The 7,206-nt window shown below is 45.4% G+C and overlaps 1 protein-coding gene across 1 annotated transcript in view; it reads right to left on the bottom strand.

Annotated features, from left to right (window-relative positions):
- LOC103623480 (sucrase-isomaltase, intestinal-like) overlaps window positions 1-7,206 on the bottom strand; it is a 63,162-nt gene that overhangs the window by 49,853 nt on the left and 6,103 nt on the right. The gene's annotated exons all lie outside the window — the stretch shown is intronic.

The raw sequence follows: 7,206 nt of genomic DNA, 5'->3' as shown, positions 1-7,206 counted from the left end.
TTTCCCTAGACCTCCGCACGCCAGCACAGCTACACACTAAATATAGCATTAACCATGACATAAAAAGGCTGGTGATGACTCTCTCTTTTTTTCTGGGCGTCATTGCGTCATCTCCATCTGAAGGAAAGCATGGACAGGTTTTCCCCCAGCACTACTCTCTGCCTCCACTCCCAAGCAGCTTCCAGAGTCCTTGTGCTCTCCAGCACACTGTGGCAAGCTGTTGTGCTACTTTATGTGTTTGCTCGTGTGGCATTGGCAAAGAGCAATCACTTAAATGAAAAAAATTATGTCTGTCATTCCTTAAACCCTTGGATACAACAAAAGAAAATGTCATATTTCTTCCACCTCCCCCCCTGCTGGTTTAAAGCAGATAGAAGGAAGAAAACGGGAGGGAGCATAAAATGACATAATGTCTGCAGGAATTTGCATGGTTTTCCTCCAAGAGTCCTATGAACCATAAAAGCACTGTGATCGACAACAGAAGGGATCTAAAAAATCTAAAAGCACAGCTGAACAGTTGCTCACTGTCAAAAATTCAACCCCTACTAGCAGTTAGATAAGGCAAAGTCTGTGAGGACAAGAACCCTTCTCTTTGCACAAGAGGTAATAGCTGCAGTCACATTCACTGCTGAAAGTCTTAACCCATTAGTGTGTCTGTGGAAATAAAAACCAGCCTCCCCTCATATCTGCCTGGCCCATTGCCTGTGAAGAGTCAGCTGTTGCCTGTCCAAGGAGTCTGATTGTTGAAAGCTACTCTTTTCTTCCAAACACCGTGCACTACACTAAAGAGTAAAGCTCTCTAATTTTTAGCCTCTTATCAGGAAAAAAAAGAATGACTCAGATTGAAAAGGTTTCTGTAAAAATTAACATTTTTGGCCAGAAAGGGAACTAGTCTCACACCCAGCAGTCAAGCCACTGGCCATCAGGATGAAACACAACTGGAGTAGACCAAGGAAGTAGTATTAAAGGAAGGTGAGTAGGCAGATAGATAAAACATCCTGTTCATCTTGAAGGTGTAGATCATGACTAATATTGTCACAACATTCGAGGGGGATGACTAAAAGGCAGTACAAGATGGTTTTCAGGAGTGCAATCATCAGTCCTTTGTAACATGAACTGGACATGACCTGTCTGAACAACTTTGCTCTGTCGAGGTTTACTGGAGACCGACGACTGCAATGGCTCGAAGCACTGACTTGCCTGCTGTGAGCAACCAGCTGCTGGCACTTCTAAACGTGTTCTTACAAAACCTCCAGAATTACGAGACTTGGGACACATATATGATACATCATTAGGACATGCATCATGAATGATGTGAACATTTGAAAATAATTTTAAGTTGGGAGAGGCTTGGTCTTTTTCTTCTTATTATTACAATGAATCCTGGAGAACTGAGCTCGTTATTTTAAGCTGTAAACAATTAGTCCACTCAGTCACTTGGAGAAAATGTCCCCTGTAACATCTGCTTTCCTTGGCCTCCAGACCACCCTGTATATTATCTGTGTGCAAATTCAGTTGTAACTTTACCCAGCTATCCAAAAAGGGAGTCTAAGCCCCCTGGCAAAGGTTGGGCACACCTTTCCAGAGGGCCTGGGCTATTACAGTATGCCCAGGCTGCCCATAAAGTGCTAAAGCACCTTACGGAGTGAGGAGTACACACTCTATTTTCAAATGAACCTCAAATATACTGACTCAACACACTTGAGATGCTGAAGAGCATCACCTTAGGAGCCCAGCTCTCTATGGTTTTCCACTGATCTCAGATTGCTAAAAATATTTCCACTGACTGCTGGTTTTGGCTGGAGTTAACCCTCATAGTAGCTGGTATGCAGTGATGTTTTGGATTTGTGCTGGAAGCTGTTGCTAATTCAGGGATGTTTTAGTTATTGCTGAGCAGTTCTTAACAGAGCACAACAGGGCTTTGCTGCCCCTTACACTGCCCCACCAGCAAGGAGGCTGGGAGTGCACAAGCAGCAGGGAGGGGATGCAGCTGGGATAGCCGGCCTCAACTGACCCAAGGGGTATTCCATACCATATGGCTTCATGCTGAGCATTAAAACTAGCAGGAAGGTTGGCTGCAAGACTGCTGCTCAGGGACTGGTAGGCATCAGTCAGATGGTGGTGAGTAATTGTTTTCATTTGCATCACTTTTCTTTCTTGAGTTTTATTTTTCTCTCTGTTATTTTCCTTTTAATTACAGTATTATTATTATTATTATTATTATTATTATTGTTACTACTACTACTTTTTTTCTGTTATTAAACTGTTCTTGTCTCAACCCATGAGTTTTCTCACTTTTACCCTTCCAATTCTCTCCATCTTTCAGGCAGAAGTGAGCAAGCAGCTGGGGTTAAACCACAACACACTGTTTCACAACAGCTGTATTCCTTATTAGCTGTAAGTCTTGGGACACCACTGGACTGCAGAAGGCCCCCCAAGACTGAATTTTTATACGTTTACCTTCCTTTAAAGGTGATTTGTCAAGTAGGTGGAGGAACAATTGAGGGAGCTGGGATTGTTGAGCCTGGAGAAAAGGAGACACAGAGGTGACCTTATCCCTCTCTACAACTTCCTGAAAGGAAGTCATATACAGGAGGGGGTTGGTCTCTTCCACCAGGCAGCAACTGACAGAACAAGAGGACACAGTCTCAAGCTACGTCAAGGAAGGTATAGGTTGGATATTAGGAAAAAGTTTTTCATGGAAAGAATAATAAAGTACTGGAATGGCCTACCCAGGGAGGTGGGAGAGTCACCATGTCTGGATGTGTTTAAAAAAAGACTGGACATGGCACTTGGTGCCATAGTCTAGTTGAGGTGTTAGGGCATGGGTTGGACTCAATGATCTTGGAGGTCTCTTCCAACCTTGTTATTCTGTGATTCCGTGGAAATCAGCAGGAGTAATCAACAGATTTTCCACAAACATGACATTTATAAAAAAAAGAACTGCAGAGTATATTTACAGTTATTGACACAGTTCTGCTCTACTTCTACTGTATTCATCATTGTGATATCAGGAAATGTCCTATAACTTGCTGGAGTTATGCTTTATTTTTGCTTTGAAAAACACCTGGATAAGTGATACACCTACAATACTTCTTGTCTACATAACATAAATCTTAATGATTAGAAGACTAAAACAATGGCTCTTACAAACTAGCAACAAACCCAATCTATCCATAATGCATACAATTTACTCCCCTTGCTTTCAGCAAAACTGCAGTTAAGACAATAGCCTTGCCTATGTAAAAACGTCTTCATGGTAAGTGGTGTCTGTACTAACTACCACAAACAATAAAAAAGGCACCTGAACCCTGCAGCAGCCTTTTTGGAAATTAGGGAAAGTCTTGATTAGATTTTGGTTATTTGTGCAGTATATTCCCAAGTGCAAGAACAAACAAGGTATTCTAAACTCTTAATAGAAAGTAGCCCCTATCTGGCTTGGAAAAAAAATGTTCTGCCTTCCATTATTTGTGTGACATCATGAAGGAAAAGTCAGGATATTAAAGTGGAGAATCAAATCAGTAGTCCATCCCTCTGCAGCCTGTCTCCAGCAATGGCCCAGGCCAGATATCACAAAGGAAGGCATAAGATGTCACTCAGAGTCAGTCTTGCAATAATCTGCTTATGGAGGAAGTTTCTGGCTGTTTTCATAGAATTAACTGATGTTGTGAAGTATAGAGACAAAAGTATTTGGGGGTTTTATTTTCCTACAGATCATTTTTTTATTATGCCTGAATGTGTATCCTGCCAGGCCTCCTGTGCTAGTGCTACCCTGGGGCAATAAGTCCCACAGGGTAATCACACACTGCAAAATGAGCATGTGTTTGCTATTTATCACTGTCTTAAAGCAAATAGTTCCCAGCCTTTTACTCTCTGTTCTTGAGAAAATCTATGCTTTCTTGGAGCCTTCATGCTCTCAGTTGATACTGCCTCTGCCAGTGGTTGCTGTTGTTAGTGTGGCAAGAGCAGGAAGGAGAATAGCACTGAATCTGAGTGTATGTGCCACAAAACAACTCACAGGCTGTTTAGCTCCCTCACCTGCCTAATTACAACACAGTATTTTATCTGCTGTTTTTACTAACATAGGGCCCTGGCCAACAGTGGGACAGTTTCCCATTAGAGCTGCAAGATCAACCAGGGTATCCTGAGCAAGGATTTACTAAACTAAAGCCAATCTCTTGACAAAACATTTTTCTACTGACCACACCAATTTTGCCAAAACAGTTATTTTCTAAGTATGATGGGAGTGGAAAGAGGCTCCCTGCAGTCTCTGCTGCCCGACAAAGATGGAGCTTCACCTCTGGGGCAGCAAGCAGATACAGGCCCCAGTCCCTGTCCCTCATGGTTCAGATCTGTGACTTGCAGCCTTAAATCAGAAGCAGGTTTCTATTTTCTCGTGGAAAACAGAAAACATCTGACATCTGGATGGGAGCAGAAGCTTTGCTGTGTCTCATCTGATCCCCTTGGCACCCCACCAGTGAATGTGTGGACATGGCCCCTCCTTACCCCCATGGCTTTGGATAGCTACTGGCACAGAAAAGGACCTTCCCTGGCTAGTGGGAAAACAGCAGGAGCTTTGGAGAGGGTGAATAAGAGGAGCAGAAGGAGGCAGGATGGGATGGGACAGAGAACAGGACAGCAGCGGATGAGAAGGAGAAAGGTAAGAGACAGTAAGCCAAGAGGCATTACTGGGAGGAGAAAGGGAGGCAGCCCAAGAGCTTCTGGTCCCAGTAGCCCCCAGCAGTGCCTGGATCATCTCCCTACATGACTGTCTAATTTTCTCCCCATGCAGGCAAAGCAGCAGCTGTCAACTGATTACCTTGGAGCAAGCTGAAAATGTAGCAGGACTAGGCCTTTTATTCTTGCTCCTGGCTCTGCATGAGGTTTGCAATCAGCTGTTAATGTCTCTCCCCTCATATAGTTTATTCCTCTCCCCTGTTACTGTGATTACATGGAGCCCTGAGTTTGTCCTGCCCTCCTTGGGTAGCTCAGCAATGGCAAAGTCTCCCTGCATGCAGCAAGCATGAGAAACGCCTGTAAAGCACACTCAGGGATACCTCAAAGCCTCCCCTGCCTGTCCCCTGCAGCATTTCCAATGTGGAATTAAATCATTCCTCACAAGGAGGAGGCTCTGCACACACGAGTGGCAGAGCAGAGATGGGGTTTTCTATCAAGCAGACAGACAGGAGCCTGACACCAGCTACCCCACTGCTTCACAGCCTACAGCACAGACACGGATGGCAGGACAGACCGCACCTCGGGAAGGAGGGCAGGGAAATACAGGTGTGGGCTTTGAAAGAGCAACCCCAACTTACACCGTGTTTCTGCTTCAGACAGGCTGCTCTCTCCCCAGGTGGACTGTCAGCTGTGCCAGAGCATGCTGGGGATCATGAAGGAATTTAGGCTTTTTTGGAGGGTGGGTCATCCAGCAGCATGGCTCTGCCAGCAAGGGATAAGAAGCATAATGCAAAGCAGATTTCTGAGGACCTGGGTTTGCTTTACTATGGGAAACCTTTCCTCAGAGATATTTAAAAGGTCCATCAGAGAACCCTGACCTGGTTTGGTGCAGACACAAGTTATTATCCACCCATACCTGGGGAGTGCAACTGTAGCAACCTGTTGAAGAGGCTTTATTTGCCCACATCGACTGGTCTGAGCAGTGTTTGTGTGCATATGGAAATTAGTGACTGATTCAGCTGTTTATTGAGACAGTAAGGCAATGACCATTCACATCTTAAAACAGGAGGCTGAAGTCCCTTCAGGTGTCAGACACTTGCCTGTTTCTCAGGGACACTCTCCCACACAGCCTGCCCTAACCTGTCTGGAGCACAGAGGCCACCAACTGTGCAGCTTGGGGCCTGGATGCCCTGGAGCAGCTGCTCCCACTTCTGGAGGGAGCCCAAAGGAAAAGATTCAGGTTTTAGCATTCAAATCTGCCTTTGGGCAGGTTGAACTAACATGAAAATCTACTTTAACATGCCAGATGCCACCAATGCACCCCTGGACCCAGCCAGTCAAGTGCAGCCACTGATGAGAGTGCTCCTATAATGCTGATTGCTGAGGGCTCATCCTCCCCAGTAAAGTAAATGCAGCCACCCATAGCTTTTAGGCCAGGATAGATAACCTGCTTTCCTATTTTGAAAGATTCCATCTGCACAGCTCTTTTGGTGGCTCAGGAGATTGCAAATCCCTCTATGGCTGTGGAGCTATCTCTGAGCACCTGCATTTCCTCACTCTGACAGGATGGACAGGCAAACAAACGAAGGGGAAGCATTTTTGCTCCTCACACAGGGAATATAACTAAACTAAATATGACTCAGCTGTGAGAGGACTGGCTCCCTGACAGGATCCTTCAGACTGTAGTACTGGCTGTGCCATTTCACATGAAACCAGAATTCCCAGGAACAATTTCCCTTTCTATACACAAAATCCTCTGTCCCTGCTGGTGAGAGTATTTTGGAAGCAGCCTTGCCATTGCTTGCAGGATAAAAGTCCATTATCTGTGCATTATATTCACCCACAATTTCCTCTTTTTGGGGTTGGCTGGGTTTCAGGAGCACTCCTTTACCTGCCTGGAGGCAAGTGTACGATTTCCCATGGGGATGCTGGAGAGCAGAGCATCACTGCTGATGCTGTGCTGGTGCTGCAAACCAAGGCTGCCCTCTGCCTCCCTGGGCTCTGCAGCACAGCTCTGCTGCACCCCACACCTCTGCTGGGCACGGGCCTTGGGGGACAAGGAGATGGAGGGGAATGGAGGAGACTTTCCCAGGCCATGGCAGGGCAGTGAATGTGCCCTCCTGGAAACCTGCTCAGTGGGGACCAACTTGTGCTCCTCTGCCTGTCACTGGACTTGCACCTTTGGCAGGCCCTGCCATCTGCTCCACGGCAGGCCCCTTCCCTTAGCTGGGACATCTCAAGTTTGATCAACCTGGGCTAAACCCTTGGGGTCTGGGTGAAGGTGAGGAGGGCTGAATGGGAATGGGTCATGAGCTAGACACTTGTTATGCATTCACCCCTTACATCAGCATTCCAATTAATAAGCCTTTACAGAAAGAAGGAGAAGAAAACTGGGCCTTTAACAAAAGCCAGATGTTTACATGGAGCTGTTAAGTCTAATGAGAAATTAAATTATTTTTGTTATCAGAGTAATGCATAATACATTAATTTAAAATAGCCTGCATAAATAAAACTTTACAGAATTGACTG

This window comes from Corvus brachyrhynchos, unplaced genomic scaffold, assembly GCF_000691975.1.
Source record: "Corvus brachyrhynchos isolate BGI_N302 unplaced genomic scaffold, ASM69197v1 scaffold239, whole genome shotgun sequence".
Classification (NCBI taxonomy): Eukaryota; Metazoa; Chordata; class Aves; order Passeriformes; family Corvidae; genus Corvus; species Corvus brachyrhynchos.
Note: the sequence above shows the minus strand (reverse complement) of the source record. Positions and strands in the feature narration are given on the sequence as shown.